Source organism: Marmota monax, unplaced genomic scaffold (assembly GCF_021218885.2).
Source record: "Marmota monax isolate L192 unplaced genomic scaffold, Marmota_monax_Labrador192_F-V1.1 WCK01_AAM20220418_F8-fsc00087, whole genome shotgun sequence".
Lineage (NCBI taxonomy): Eukaryota > Metazoa > Chordata > Mammalia > Rodentia > Sciuridae > Marmota > Marmota monax.
In genome coordinates, this window is record NW_026693476.1 from 4,839,223 (window position 1) to 4,856,279 (window position 17,057).

General features: G+C 35.8%; 1 protein-coding gene across 3 annotated transcripts in view; it reads left to right on the forward strand.

Annotated features, from left to right (window-relative positions):
- The window catches only part of Dennd2c (DENN domain containing 2C), an 80,072-nt gene that overhangs the window by 15,382 nt on the left and 47,633 nt on the right, over positions 1-17,057 (forward strand). For 2 of the 3 annotated variants that reach the window (XM_046458302.2, XM_058583598.1), the window contains exon 2: positions 12,630-12,746. The exons of the other annotated variant lie outside the window; for it this stretch is intronic. The gene's annotated coding sequence lies outside the window, so the exon portion shown is untranslated. The remainder of the gene's footprint in view (positions 1-12,629; positions 12,747-17,057) is intronic. 3 annotated transcript variants of the gene reach the window in all.

Genomic DNA, 17,057 nt, shown 5'->3' on the forward strand with positions numbered 1-17,057 from the left:
GTCCAGATGATCACAAGATGACCATTTCCTATGTATTCCTTTCCTCTGCTTTGAGGAAAATGAGAACTAGCCCACACCAACTTCTTTGAGAAGAGGGACTGGAGAGAGGATAGGAGTCAGTGTGTAAAGTCCAAGATCATGTTATGGCAATGAGTGTGTGTGCATGGGGGAGGGGGTAAGAATATAGATGCATGTATATGCTTTTTTAAAAGTCTATAGAAAAGGGAATCATATTAAAGAAAAAGTTTTCCCTCCTTTTCTTTTTTTTTAATTGATTCTGGGATTGAACCCAAGTGTGCCTTACCCCTGAGCTATACCCCCAGCTCTTTTTAGTTTTTCTTTTGAGACAGGGTCTCATTAAGTTATCCAGGATGGCCTCAAATTTGGTATCCTTCTGCCTTCGCCTCCTAGATGCTGGAATTACGGGCATGCACCACTATGCCTGGCTTTCCCCCCACTTCTGTTTTACACACCTTTGCGTATCTGCACACAGATCTCAACCTTATCTTTTTTAATAATCATAGACTGGTACAGAGTATTGTCAGTACTCTGTGTTAGGGTACGCCTCCTAGAAGGAAGCTATTCTTACCCTGCTCTGCCTCTGATAACCTATACTGTGGCATCTAATGAGATTTTCCTCCCTGCTCACACTCCAACACCCTACTCTGGGCAGCTCCTGTGGGAGGGGGGGACCTCATCTCCTCTCTCTGGGCCTTGACAGCTCATAAGGGAAACCCTCCTCCACACAGGCTCTCCCTACCTTCTTCCTTAGCATCAGGCATGGTTTAGAAAGAGGAAGAGTTGTTTTTCATTTTTTATTTTATTTTGGTGGGGGGTACCAGGGATTGAACTCAGGGGCACTCAACCAGCCACACCAACCTGTTGAGAGCCACAGTTTAGTCGGAATGATGCCTGGCATTTTGCTAGAGGGAATGGTTGAAAGGTGACCCTGCTCTGGGAATAGGGCGGCTCCTGCTGCCTCGGGCACCCGCTACTTTGGAATTCCCTTGGCTTGCGCAGCCCGGTGGAGGGAGTGTATTCCCGGGAAGTGTGTGTGTAGATTGCCAGGGAGAGTTCAGGAATAAAGAGTTGCTGTTTGAACCTACAAGACTTTGTGGCGGCTCGGTTATTTTGTGCCCAGACAGGGGAACCAACCCATTTTTGTATTTTATTTAGAGACAGGGTCTCACTGAATCACTAATTGCTGAGGCTGGCTTTGAACTGGAGATCCTCCTGCCTCAGCCTCCTGAGCAGCTGAGAATACAAAAGTCTCCCTGTATTTTAAATGGTACTTTGTGGACTGAAACATGTGTTTAATAACCATATGAATGCAGTTTTAGTAGTGTTCTTTTTATATTGTCAAGTGAAATGAAATACACAAAGAATGTATATTTGGGAATGTGATTTGAAAATTTGAAAATTTCATCTTCTAGATTTTTTAGTTGTAGAATGAGAAAGTTACATTTTACACTCAATATGAACTTATGTTTTTATGAGAGCTGTTGTGCCCATAGTTTCAGCTCCTTGAAAATTGTATATACCTATAAATGAAAAAAGTAGGCTATAATTATAAATATACTATAATTGTGATGATATAAAAATATGCTCATGAAAACGACATGGAGGAAATATACCAAAGTATACCAGTGATTATGCTAGAGGTGGTAGACAGGCATTTTTTCCTATTTTCTCTATTTCAAAATTTCTAAAAATAAAAGTAGTATGACTTTTGGAAGTTTTTAAAAGAGTAAAGCTTTTTTCTAGTGTCTGAGAAGACTTTCCCAACCTTGAACACTTTTTAGGAATTAAGGATTTTTCTGCCTTTTATTTTCCAGTGGCTTTCTTAGAAAAACCTAGTTGAATATGAATTTGTGATTTAGAAACTAGATTAGGTGAAAATTGAAATAATTTGTATAAGTGAAAAGTTTTAGTTTGGGACAATTATTACTTACCTTAGAGGAAGTTTTTTAAAAATAATAATTAGATCAATTTTTTTTCCTATCATTGAATTAATATAATGAAATTTTAAGCTTGTTTTATTCATGTTAGTTTTATATGTAATATTCCATATTGTGACAGTTTGAAAAACTTCCCCTTCTATTCAGAATTTTCATTTGACTGTTTCACCTAAGTTATTTTTAAGACCTAGCTATGAGCTAATTGAGTTGAGCGTGTGATACCAGTCCCTGTGTCCCTCAAACTCCCATACGTCTGGGGATCCCCACTAAACACTCTGGTTGGTTTCCTTGAAGTAGTCCCTTGGCTTCAGGTGGGCAGGACCTATCTTGCCTTTTCCCCTTAGGAGGCAAGAAAACACCTCCCCCATCCCCACCTAGTTTCTTTAAATAAGTCCTCTCTATTGTCCCTTATAATCCTCACAATTAACTAATACCAATTCTTGTCTTTATAGCCTTGAGAAGGGTAATGAACTGATGTCAGCAAAGCCGGTTTTTGGCCACCCCACTTTGAACACTTGCACAGCTCTTAGATGTGGAGTATTTGATGCCTGTTGTTTTGATTTTTGGCCTTTGAGGACCCTACCAAAACTCAAGAGAAGACAGGAAAAGTTGCATTTGACATCCTGTTATATTGGCTGATATTATTGTTATGTCTACCCATGAACAAGTAATACATACTGGTTAAGTAAACAGCCTTGGAGTAAAGCTGTTTCTTACCCAGTTCAGCCTCAGCTTCCTTGTTCACAGTATAATAAAATTATCTACTATTTAAGGTCATAATAACTACCTGTCAAGGTTGTCAAGAGAATTACATGCAGTAATGAAAGTAGGTGCTTAGCATAATGCCTGGCACATTTAAGATGAAACAAATAATAATTATTATCATTTAATATCATTAATATACAAACATCTCTTCTGTTCCTCCTGGTTTTTTGTACAAGGGATTGAACCCAGGGGTGCTTAACCACCGAACCATGTACCCAGTCCTTGTTTTTTTTTTTTTTGAGACAAGTTCTCACTAAGTTGCTTAGGGCCTTGCTAAATTGCTGAGACTGGCCTTGAATTTGCAATGTTTCCTCAGCCTTCTGAGCTGCTGAAATTGCAGGTGTGTGTCACTGTGCCTGGCTAATCCATCTGGTATTGGAATATCTTATGCTGTACCTGTGATCTCCCAAGGGTGCACAGGATGGTACATTAGGGTGTGAAAAAAAGAATTGCTGTTTAAATTAATTTGCATCTGAAAATGAATTAAGCATTACTGAATTTTTAATATTCAGATTTACCTTGGTGCTTTCACCCTGAGTCATACTCATAAGAAGTAAATCTCAAGGGAAGAGCGGGCATTTCCCAGTAAAAAGGAGTTGACAGTGATATCATCCTCACCTGTTTATTCACTTTTAGCTTATTGCAACATAGAGCCATCTGTATGTGTCCAGTTGGGTAGGGGGATTCATACCTACTGACACTGACCCCCACCCCTTGCCAATTCTGGGTACTGGGTATTTAACCCAGCAATGCTTTAACATTGAACTACATTCCCAGCCCTTTTTATTTAATTTTGAGATAGGTTTTCAAAAAACCGGTAAAATAACCAGGTACCCAATTATAGTTGATAAACATTACAGAAGATATAATTTACTAGTCAAATGTAGCAACTTACTTAACTTAAGGTGAATAGAATTGACAAATGAGTATTTTGATTCAGTCGGTGAAGTTCTTTTATTTTCTTTTGGTGCCAGAGACTGAACCCAGGGCCTTGTGCGTGCCCGGCAAGTGCTCTACCACTGAGCTGCACCCGGCCCCTCAGTGAAGTTCTTTCACTGGCTCTATGTATTCTGGTTCTATGTAGTTTACTTACTGTGGTTTCTTGTGTTAGTTTTTAGGGATGCCATAAACAAAGTGCCATAGGCTGGGTGGCTTCAACAATAGAAATTGATATTCTGACAACAAGTCCAAGTTTAAGGTGTTGGTGGGGAATTCTTTGTATACTTGAGGCCTGGGTTCAATCCCCAGCACTAGGGGGGCGGGAAATCTTTGACTTTCCTGATTGTATGTGTATATGACCTTTGAGAGTCATCTAATCTTGTTTAGCCTCAGTTCCTCTTCTAGAAAATGGAGATGCCTTCTGTAAGTATTGTTGGGAGGCTCAAATGAGGTCATGCATATAATGCCTGGCAAATAGTAAATATACAAAAACATTTTTATTATTGTGATGCTAAATATTTAAATAAGTATGTTAGCATTATTAATTTTATACCTAAAATATTTCAGATGTTTTTCAATTCTATAAATGAGGCAACTTTAGAGATACTTAAAGTAATAGATATCACAGAATTTTCATGAAACTCTTTTTAAATATTCCTGTAATTCAGGATGTTGTTAATTTGATCAACAAGTATTTACTGAGGGATTGCTATACTGTTCATACTCTTCTGGGTGCTGGGAATATAATAGGTAAAATAGACATGGAGAGGGGGCAAAAAAGTAAACAAATATAGTCATAGAATTTCAGATAATAAAAAGTCTTGTGGAGGGCTGGGGTTGTGGCTCAGTGGTAGAGTGTTTGCCTCACATGCATGAGGCCCTGAGTTCGATTCCCCGCACCACACACAAAAAAATAGACAATAAAAATAAATATTGTGTCCATCTACAACTTAAAAACATAAAAGACTCTTATGGAGACAGACTTTAAAAATCATGTTGGGAAAGGATTCTTTGTTTATTTGTTTGTTTATATTTTTGGTACCCGGGATTGAACTCAGGGGCACTCGACCACTGAGCCTCATCCCCAGCCCTATTTTATATTTTATTTAGAGACAGGGCCTCACCGAGGTGCTTAGCACCTCTCCTATGCTGAAGCTGGCTTTGAATTCGCCATTCTCCTGTTTTAGCCTCCGAGCTGCTGGGATTACAGGCGTGAGCCACCGAGCCCGCTTTATTTATTTTTGATCCTGGGGATTGAACCCAATGGTGCTTTACCATTGAGCTAAGTCCTCAGCCCTTTTTATTTTTTATTTTGAGATAGGGTCTAAGTTGCTTAGGACCTCCCTAAATTCCTGAGGCTGGTATATGAACTCACAATTCTTCTGCCTCAGCCTTCCAAGCCACTGGGATTACAGGCATGCGCCACCACGGCTGGCAAGGAGATTTAGGTTAGACAGGATAGATAGGAAAGGTGAAAATTGAGTAAAATTGAAGTCAGAAAAGGAGACATGATGGTAGCTTAGATTAGTATGTTACCAGTGAAGATAAAAAAATATTCAGCTTGAGAGTTTTATTTGTTTTGGAACTGGGAATGGAATACAGGGTGACTAAACCACTGAGCCACATCCCCAGCCCTTTTTAAAAATTTTTATGTTAAGATACTGTCTCACTGTTGCTTAAAGCCTCGCTAAATTGCTGAGGGTGGCTTTGAACTCACTATAGTCCTGCCTCAGCTCCCCGAGCCGCAGGGATTACAGGCATGCTCCATGCCCAGCCAAGAGTTATATTTTAAAGGTAGAGCCCCCAGGTATTAATTACCATTGGTTAGTTTTGGGGATAAGTCCTGGGGGGGTCACATGGCTGTGGCTGTAAAACCTCCAGTAGTACTTGTTAAAGTAAGTGCGCAGCAAAGGAGGAGGATTGTGGTCACTTGGAAAGTTTTGTGAGTAATGTGGACAGCCAACTATGTAACATAGTAACAAAGTTAGCATTATTATAAGTCCTTGGCATGTGCCTCCAACTTCTAAATATAATTTGCATGATATCAACTATCATTTTTTATTCTTTCTTTTAAAAAATTCAAAAAAATCCCATGACATGTCACAACAGGATTGATAGATCTGTGAAAGATTTATTTTTGAAGAATTTTTCATGTTTCTTGCTTTGCAATTAGGCACAATAACTGCTGGAGAAATTTATATTGTATATTATGAGTATTAGGATTTTTAAATTTTTCTTTGCTATTTTGGGAACCATTTTTACTTACTTAATAAGGCTGTTTCCTCTGATAGTAGTGAGATAAAAGGCTGATATCCTGTATGTGCTTGCTTTGAAGATTTGTTATTCAAGGAACAGTCAACAAGATGATTAAGGTCGAAAAGTAGAAACCAGTTTGACACTTGTTTTTTTTCTCCATTGGTTTGGTCCTTTCTCATTTGCCTTAAAATATTTTTAGTTAAAGTCAGTTAAGTATTTCCTGGAAAAATTTTTCCTATAGCTTTTATTAAAAATTTTGCCCATAGGCTTTACAACTTAAATAATATATTAATATTTTAATATAAATATACTTAATAGAAAATTCAGAGAAGCAAACAATTGAAATTCCCACATTCTTTTTTTTTTTTTTTTTTTTGTATTGGAGGTTGAACCCAGGGATGCCACTGAGCCACATCCCCAGTCTTTTTTATATTTTTTGATTTAGAGACAGGGTCTCGTTAAGTTGCTTAGGGCTTTGCTGAGTTGATGAGGCTGGCCACAAACTTGTGATCCTCCTGCCTCAGCCTCTGAACCACTGGGATTACAGATATGTGCCACCACATCCGGCTTCACACCCATACTTGAGCAGATTTTATTATGTTTACTTTTTCTCTGAGACATAACTTACTTCTGCTATAACTAGTACAGGAGTGACATTCTGAGGTTTAGGTTTACTTCAGTCTTCTCAGATAGCATTGAAGAGTTTACTCAATTCTGACAAATTATCCTAACCCCCTTTCAGTCTCATCCTTGAAGTTTTCTCTTTTTCTAAGTATCCCCAGTAAGAATGACTCCAGAATCATTAAGATTCTTTTATTTCTCTTTCCACTTTTTTTTTTTTTTTTTTGTAGCGGGAATTGAACCCAGGGGCACTTAACCACTGAGCCACATCACTAGCCCTGTGGGTGTGTGTGTGTGTGTGTATGTGTGTGTGTGTGTGTAATTTTATTTAGAGACAGGATCTCACTAAGTTACTTAGGGCCTCGCTAAGTTGCAGTGGCTGGCTTTGAACTCATGATCTTCCTGCTTAGCCTCCTGAGTTTCTGGCTTCTTTCCTCATTTTTTATTGGTGCATTATAGTTGTACATAATGAGAGATTTGCTGTCACATATTTGTACATGCACACAATATAACGATATAATTTGGCCAGTATTACTCCCAGCACTTCCCCTCTCCCTTCACTCCTTCTATACCCCAGGTTCTTTCCTCTACTGATCTCCCTTTGATTTTCATGGTACACACACACACACACACACACACACACACCTTTCTTTTCAGAGTCTTAAGGCTTGAGGTCATGGCAAAGGTGTACAGAAGTATTTGTTTTAAGGGTATTTGAAAGGTATTGCAATATACTAACAGATATAATAGGATTATGCAGATTCAAGGGAAACGGCTAAGGATGGTTTCACAGAAACACTTTCGACTGGTCTTATGGTACATTCAGAGAGAAATTAATAGTTGCTTGTCATTTATTCAGTAGTTTTTATATTCTAGAAACTACCTTAAATACTGTATTTATATCTCATATTTAAATCTGAAAACCACCTTTTAAAATAAATATCTGTGTCTGATATGACAGATATTGGGATGCTAAGACTTAATCTCTTTATATCTCATTTCCTCAACTGTTTTTAGTAGAATCTAGCTCATGGAACTGTTATAAGAATAAGATGAGTTAATATTGATAAAGTGGGAATTATGTCTGCCTAATAGTAAGTGCTGCATAGTATTATCTATAGTATAATCATTATTATTATTCTACAGATAAGGAATCAGGCTTAGAATAATTAAGTAATTTGACTAAGTTTCATATCCAAGCATCAAATTTGCTGGTATTTGAATTCTGTGTGATTCCAGTGTTCTATCTCTGGACTGCTAGAAATTGCAAATTATTTGGTAATATTGAAATATATGTAGAAGGTCAGCAAGGCAAATGGCAGGAGTCAAAGCTGGAATCAGAAGATGAAAGACTTTAAAAATATATATTTTTTAGTTGTAAATGGACACAATACTTTTATTTTATTTATTCTTACGTGGTGCTGAGGATTGAACCCAGTACCTCACATGTACAAGGCAAGTGCTTCACCACTGAGCTCCAGCCCCAGCCCTGACTTTTTTTTTAATTGTAGATGAACACAATACCTTTATTTTATTGATTTTTTTTTATGTGGTGATGAAGATTGAACCCAGTGCCTCACACATGCTAGGCAAGCACTCTACCACTGAGCTACAATCCCAGCCCCAGAAGATGAAAGACTCTTATGTCATCTTAAGGAATTTGGACTTTATCTTATCTCTTGTATACCATGCAATATTTGCATATTTGATTTTATCTTTTAAACCAGAAACCATTTAAAAAAGTAGTAAAACTCTGATCATATTTTGTGTATGCACTATAAAAATACAGGTGAATTTTGTTGTTGTTGTTGTTGTTTTTATTTTTTGTGATGTTAGAGGTCAAACCCAGGATCTTACACCTGCTAGTCAAGTGCTACACTGCTGAGCTATACCTTCCTGCCCCCATGACATTTTTAAAAGATTTAAAAGTCTGTGTGGTTTTTCTTTTCTCAGTTTTTTTTCATTAATATTTGTACATTTGCTTGTTTTACCAGTATGTTAATATTGATTTGCATCCTAAATAGTAGTGTCAAATGATTAAGATAAATTTGTTTAGAAAAAACTTAATACATTCATCTCTTCATGTCCATGGGATTTGTTCCACGGCCCCTTGTGGATACCAAAATATGTAGATGCTCAGCTCCCTTATATGAAATAGTATCATATTTGCATATAACCTATAGACATCCTTGTATATGCTTTAAATCATCTGTAGATTACTTATAGTTTCTAATACAGTGTAACTGCTGTGCACATAGTTGTCATATTTTGTTGTTTAGGAAATGATGACAAGAAAACAGTCCATGTTCAGGACAGATGATTTTCAATCTTCATTTAGTTAAATCCACAAATGCAAAACTTCCAGATGCAGAGAACTAACTATATTGAGGAAATTATGTCCATTGGATTGATTTTTTTCTGCAAACTAGTAATAGTATAATGTTTTGACAGCAAAAACTTGGTCAAGTTCTTGAAAGTCTGCGGTCCCTTGGCAGTATATTTTGTTAACCACCTCTGCAGATTATGCAGCACTAACATCATCGTAATGGGGATAGAAGTGAAAAGACATCCAGGAAGTTAAATTGATCAGAATATGTACTGATATCCATATATGGGTAATATTTAAATAAACTTGATAATAATGTCATAACCATTAATAACCACTTACTTTGTACAAAACACTTTACATATTGTTTCATTTATCCTAATATTTCCACTGGTGAGTCATATTACATTATTATAAATGAGGATTTTAAGGCTTTGGAGAGGTTGAGTACGAAGCCATATGGCTAAGTGAGATCCAGAAGATTTAAATTCAGGTGTCTAGCTCCAAAGCCTGTACTATATATCATGATACCTCCCTTATAAACTCAATACCATTGTCTCTGCCTAAGTTTTATAGTGTACCTGTTTCTGTGGTTGGTCTCACTAACTGCTGAGTTGAGTGATTCTGTTCCTCTAGGAACAGATTTCTTACATTCAGAGAATCTTCTTGTCTCTTTCCCACTCTCTTAAAAAAAAAAACAAACTTAAAAAAGATTTTTAGTAAGGAGTCCAAACATAAAAGGAGCATATTTTCTCCTCAGAATCTTTGTATTGTCAACCTAATAATAGCAATTAGTAAGTAACGAATTGAATTATAGTAATAAACACCAAAACTTTAATAAAAACCCAAAGGCTATTTGTCATTACAATATCTGGATGCATTATACTCTTCTCTTAACAGCATTGCTTATTGTGATAATTTATGGGGTTTTTGTTTGTTTTTAGTTTTTGTAGTGCTGCAGACTGAATCCAGGGCCTCGTGGGCTCTGGGTAAGCACTGTCCTATTGAGCTACATCCCCAAACCCAATTTATGTTTTTGTATACTTTCCAAGAACTTATTTTGTTCTATGTTGATATGTAAAATTTACCTTTAGGTTTCCAAACAACTTGAGTACAGGTGTTGGATCTAGCAACAGACTATTATTTTCTTTAAGGATTGGTGTCCTACTATCTATTCTCTAACCTTCTTGCTTAGCACTGAAGTGAACTTTAATGTTTCTAGAACAGAGACTTCCCAGATTTTTTTGAACACACCTCAAAATAAACACATTTTCAATGGAATGGATGCACACACACCTGAAACCAATATTCCTGGGCTTATACTTATTACTCTTACTCACATGCAGCATACTCCACTTTTTTTGTTCTACACTATTTCATTTCATTGAAAACATTTTAAAAACTTTCAGTTAGAATATAGAAAGATTTGAAAGACTTTTGCTCCCATAGTAACAAAAACATAGACAAAATGAAAATAATATATTTCTCTGGAGCCAGTGAATAGCAGTGGACACAATTCCAAAGTAAAATGAGCCCCTCAAAAGCGGGCAGAGAGCCACAAAAACTCTTATACCTGGAGACTTATACATGGTCTGGATACAAATAGCCCTGACATATTCGGGAAGTTCAGTAAAGCCTTAATTAACAGTGTCAACTGTGGGAATCGGAATGTGGATTGAAATCTGGAAAAATTCCAAGTATAAAACCAACTGGCCCAAGAATTATCTTCTGAGTCACCCTTCTCTCAGTTTTTGCTAAGAAAGCAGCATTGCAGGAGGACATGAAGAGATTCCATAGACCCATGTGTTTGTGCAGTGGTGCCTCGTCAGAGTTGAATAGGGTCAATCATAAATATTTGAAACTGTAGCTGAGCTCTTTCCTGCACAAACACTGACAAGATTTAAAAGCAGCCACTCAAGAGGTTAGAGATTTGACTAATTCCAGGAAAATTCCTTGTAATAAGTCCTGTCACCCAAACTTAGCTCCACTTGACTAAGGAGAAAGCTGAATGATCAGCCCTTCAATCTAATTGCCAGAGGAAAGGCTTGAAGTCTTAGGAATAAGTAAAACAAACAAACAAATGAAAAGTGCACCTTGTACTCTATTGGTCTTTTTTGGACAGTGTTAAGAATATAGTTTAAAATTACAAGACATTAGGGCTAGTAGTGTAGCTCTGTGGTAGAATGTGTGCCAAGCCTTGGATTCAATCCCTATCACCAAATAAAATAAAATCACAAGACAAAAGAAGAAACTGAAAAATGTGAACCATAAAAAAAGAGGAATTGGAGTCATTATAAGGAAACATGAAGTTAAACAACTAGGACTTTAAGATGATTATAAATATGTTAAATATCATCATTAATAAGTGAATAATCAAGATTTACAGACAAGAAAACTGAAATCCAGAAAGAAGAGGTGACTTTCTTAGGTCACACAGCTAATGAGTTGCAAGATTATGACTAAACTCTTGTTCCTCTGATTTTTAGGCCACTACTCTTTGGGGAACCGTGTAGCATATTGAGTGGAAAAAGCAAATGGAGTAGTCATATTCAGATCTGAATCCCAGCTCCACTAGCTATTGGGACCTTGAACTATTTGGGAAAGTCATTTATCTCCATCTTTCAGATGAAAAATATGTCAAAAAGAGATTATTACCTACTTTATGTGGTTGAGGGAGGATTGTACTTTTTGTTAAAGTACCTTGCGTATTATAGAGAAGTTCTCTTCTCCTATGTCTACTGTATTATGCTGCCCTCCTCTTTTTTAATCAGTGGAGAATTTTTTGGAAGGGTCATTTTTCCCAGAGAAGGGTATCTCATCTCTTTCCTGAAATCAGTCATCCTTATGACACCAAGAATAATTCTGTTTCCATTGGACTATGTTCCTTCTAGTAACTAAGTAGATTGGAATCCTTTTGGCAACTATTATTTGTTTCTCAAATGAACAATCATTTAGGCACTAAACATGAAACTGGTATTGTAGAAATAGGGATTTACACCTAATTTCCCTCTTTCCCAGGACAAAAAGAGCTGAAATCTCAGGGTAAAACTGCAATGAATAGCATACATAAGATTCCTTCGGGGCTGAATGTATTACTAAGAAAGAAATTTTTGATTATTCAGATGTTTAAGAATATAGTTTTGGTAGGATATAGCTCAGCGGTAGAGTTTGGGCTTAGCATGTGAGAAGCCCTAGGTTTAACCCCCAGCACCAAAAAAGAAAAGAAAAGAAAATGAAATAATATGGTTGTGTGACAATTTATTTTAGAAGTATTTTGGATTTCTTCATCAAAATCTGTTCAGAGGAAGCTAATACTGGTTCTATAGAATCTTTGCTTGAATATAGTGATTTTTGTTTAGAGTAATTAGCAAACTTTATTCAGCATACATTCACTTCTTTTTATGAAAGTCAAATTCTCTCCAAAGTGAAATTCACCATATTTGGATTTTGCTTATTGCAGTAATGCATTTATTAATACTGTTCAATTCAGTGATTCCCATTTTATTATTAAGGATACAGAAGACCAGTACTGATTACTTTGAGGTACAGTAACTTCAACAAAAGTGGCCATTTGATTGGGCTGGGGATATAGTTCAGTTGGTAGAGTGCTTGCCTCGCATGCACAAGGCCACGGGCACCACCAAAAATAAACAAGAAAAAGAAAACTGGGCCATTTGTTTTTAAATTTGATACTGGCAATGTTTTCCCTTAGTTCTTCATATTCAAGAAATTAAATCCTATTGCTGTTTTTTTTTTTTGCCTAGGAAACAATCAGAGAACTCAATGGCTCTGACTCTGGCAGAGGAAGAACAAACCATAGTTACTGTCATTTTTAATACCAGCTTTGAAGTAAAAGAAAAACCTTGGGATTTTTAACCTGGGTAATAACATTTATCTTTGAGCTTAAGTATGTTCACCTATAAATATGTGCATAAAAATATATATTGAAGTTGTTATGAAGAGGAAAAGAGGCATATTAACTGAAACTGCTTTATAACTGACAATACTGTGCAAATTAAGCATGAAGTAAATAACATATTTTAAATATTTTTAAAAGTCAGAATGAAAGCCTCAGGCTTGTTGATGCCCGATAGTAACCCCAGTGGCTCGGGAAGCAGAGGCAGAAAGATTCCAAGTTCCAGAACAGCCCAGGAAATTTAGTGAGACTCTGTCTCAAAATAAAAATTTAAAAAAGGGGTAGGGATAGAGCTCAGTGGTAGAGCATCCCTGGGTTCAACCCCCAGTATTGGGGGGGGGGGGAATCAGGATGATTTTTCTCATTCATATTAAAAGTAAAAATTTCAAGACAATACTTATTTTATCCTTCATCATTTTTTTTCACTTTTGAAATTAGCACTTTTGTGATATAATTTCATACAATGAAGTGCATCCATTTGAAGAGTATTGTCAATGAATTTTGGCAATTGTGTTTACTTACATAACTACCACTTCTACAGCTTATATTTCATCACCTTAGAAAGTTTCCTCATACTCTTTTGTAGTTAATTCTCACCTGCTGGCCCTGTGCAACTGGTCAAACTTTCTTTCATTAAATATGATTTAATGTCATCTAGAGTTTCATATAAGCTGGATCATGAAATATGCACTCTTTTGTTTCTCCATGTTTTTAAAACATATCCATGTTATCATGCATATATCATTAATTTATTCCTTTTTATTGCTGAGTAATATTCCATTGTATAAATATATCATGGTTTGTTTATGCATACATCTGTTGATGACCTTTGGGTTATTTCTAGTTTACAAATATGAATAAAGCTATGAATATTCATGTAAAGGTATTTATAAGAACATGTTTTCCTTTCATATATAATATTAATGAAATTGCTGTGTTATATGGCAGTCATGTTTACTTTTAAAAGAAACTACTGGGAGGATGTGGCATTGCAAGTCTGTAATCCCAGCTACTTGGGAGGCTGAGGCAGGAGGATCACAAGTTCAGGTCTACCTGGACAACTTAGTGAAACCCTGTATCAAAGAAAAAAATAATAAAAGGTCAGGAAAAGTAGCTTAATGGGAGAAGCACTTGTCTACCATGTGTGAGGACCTGGGTTTCATCCCTAGTCCTACAAAACAAAAAAAAACAAAACCAAAAACACCCTGACAAACTATTTTCTAAAGTAGTTGGGCTATGATTTGAGACAGCCGATTCATAATGGGAAGGGGAGCTTGGGAGGATTAGATGAACTCTAGATCAGGCAAAGGGGGAAAGGGGAGGGCGGGAGGGGAAGGGAGAGAGCACAGTGGTAGGAAAGATGGTGGAATGAGATGGACATCATTACCTTAGTACATGTATGAAGACATGAATGGTGTGACTCTACTTTGTGTACAACCAGAGACATGAAAAATTGTGCTCTTGATGAGTATTATGAATTATAATGCATTCTGCTGCATATATAACAAATTAAAATTAAAAAATGAAAAAAAAATAAAGTAGTTGGGTACCATATTGCATCCAGTGATGTTTGAATTCCAGGTGCTTCAGTACTTTGTATTACCATTCTTTTAAGTTTTAGCCATTCTAGTGGGTATGTAGTGATATCTCATGTTTTAATGTTAATTTATTTGGTGACTAATAATGGTGTGCATGTTTTTTTAAAAAAGATGATTTTTTAATGATGTAGAAGTTGTCATGGAATTCTATATCAAAGTGGACTTTGAAGATATTTACATTTTATCCTGATGTCAAATCACTTTGTGCTACACAAAGAAATGTTAATGGGATATGTAAAACTAGTCTTCTCTGCATTCTTTTTCTTATTGATAAAGTTTTAAAGTAGCATACAACAGACTAACAAGTGTCTTTTGGACTTTGGTAGGAACAGGTTTTAATTTGACAATTTGCTTTGTTTTATAACTTCTCATATTTTGGCAAACTAGGCTTTGACTGTAGGTGTAGTGTATTCAGAGAGCTCTCTAACCACCACTACCATGTACTTTTAAATAATTTCTTTCTTTCTTTCTGCCTTTTTTTTTTTTTTTTTTTTTGGTGGTGCTGGAGATTGAACCCAGGGCCTTATGCATGGGAGGTAAGCATTCATTCTACCAAATGAGCTGTATCCCCAGCCCTTAAAATAGTTTTATTATCCCCAAAAGAAATTTGAAAGCCTGGGCCCCATGGTAGTGACTGTCCAATTTGACATTCCTGTCAGCAGTGAATCATGGTTCTCATTTCTCCACCTGCTCATTAACACTTATCATTATCTTTCTGTCTTAGCCATCCTGGTAGGTATGGTGTTCATCTTTTCATGTGTTTTATCATGCTTATTGGCTACTCATAATTCTTTTGTAAAGTATCACACTCACACCTTACTCATATTTTAATTGTGGTGTTTGACTTATGCAGTCATAATAATTAATACAATCTGGATTTAATATTAATATATCTGGATATATTAATATATTTCTAGATAAGTCATTGTCAAATATATGTCTACATATATATAGCTATATAGTAGCTATATATATATGTATACATTATATATATATATATATATATATATATATATATATATATATATATATATATATACAAAATATTTTCTCCCAGTCTTTGACTTTCCATTTCATTTTTAAACCAACATCTTTAGATGCAAAATGGGTTTTAATTTTGATGAAGTACAGTTTATCAATTATTTTTTCTTTATGATCAGACATGTTTTATTTTATAGCTGGGTGTGGTGGCACAGTGTTGCAGGAGGCTGAGGTAGGAGGATTGCAAGTTCAAGGCCAGCCTCATCAAATTAGCAAGGCCCTAAGCAACTTAGTGAGACACTGTCTCAAAATAAAATATAAAAAGGGCTGGGGGTGTGGCTCCCTGGTTAAGTGCCCCTGGATTCAATCCCTGGTACCAGTTTGTGTGTGTGTGTCCCCAATACCAGAAGTCTTTTTCTTCCTCAAAGTAATAAAGATTCTTTTTCCTATTTTTTCTCCCAGAAAATCTGTAGTTTTAGTTCTTAATATTTAGGATTATGATCTACATTAAGTTAATTTTTGTAAATGGTGTGGGTAATGGTGGACTTCATTTTTTTCATATGGATATCCATTTGTTCCAGTGCCATATTGAAAAGATTATTCTTTTCCCAGCTTTGTGGGAATCAGTTGACTGTATAACTGTGGGTCTGTTTCTGAACTCAGTGCTCTTCTACTGATCCATTTGTCTATTCTATCACAAAAATATGTTGTGATTACTGTAGCTTTATGTGTTGTAGTCAGGTAGTATATGCCCTCTAACTTTATTCTTTTTGAAGAATCCTTTATATTTTCATTTAAATTTTAAAATCAACTTATTAATTTCTACAGTAAAGCCTGCTGTGATTTTCATTGGGATTATGTTGCATCTATAGATCAATTTTGAGAGAATTTGATATCTTTTTTTTTTTTTAGTATTTATTTTTCAGTTTTCGGTGGACACAACATCTTTACTTTTATTTTTATGTGGTGCTGAGGATCGAACCCAGTGCCCCACGCATGCCAGGCGAGCAAGTTTCCGCTTGAGCCACATTCCCATCCCAGAATTTGATATCTTAACAGAATGAAATCTTCTAGTTCATTTATGTACAATATCTCTCTGTTTAGTTATTCTTTGATTTTTTTTTCTCAGCATTCATTGTACAGATCTTTACTCCTAAATATTTCATGGTTTTTATGCTACATGTTATTTCAGATTTTGTATTCTAATTATTCTTAGTGTGTAGAAGTACATTTAAATCTTGTATGTTAACTATGTAACCTGAGAACTTGCTAAATTCTCTTATGGAGTCTGGTAGTTTGTAATTGCTGGTATTTCTACATGTCCAATCATTGTTTGCAAAAAAGGAAAGTTTTACTTCTTTTCTGATCCTTAATTTCCCTTGCCATATTGCATTGCATTGTCTTATATAATGTTAAAAAAATAGTGAGGCTGAGGATGTAACTCAGTGGTAAAGTGCTTGCCTCGTATGTGTGAGGCACTGGGTTCAGTCCTCAACACCACATAAAAATAAATAAAGATACCATGTATTCATCTACAATGAAATAAATATTTAAAAATAAATATTTAAAAAAAATAGTGAGAGAAGATGTCCTTGTCTTCTTTCCCGTTTTTAAATGAAATCACGTAATATATTAGCAGTGGTTTCTTAAACATCCTTTGTCAGACAGTGGAAATTCTCTTCTATTTCTAATTTGCT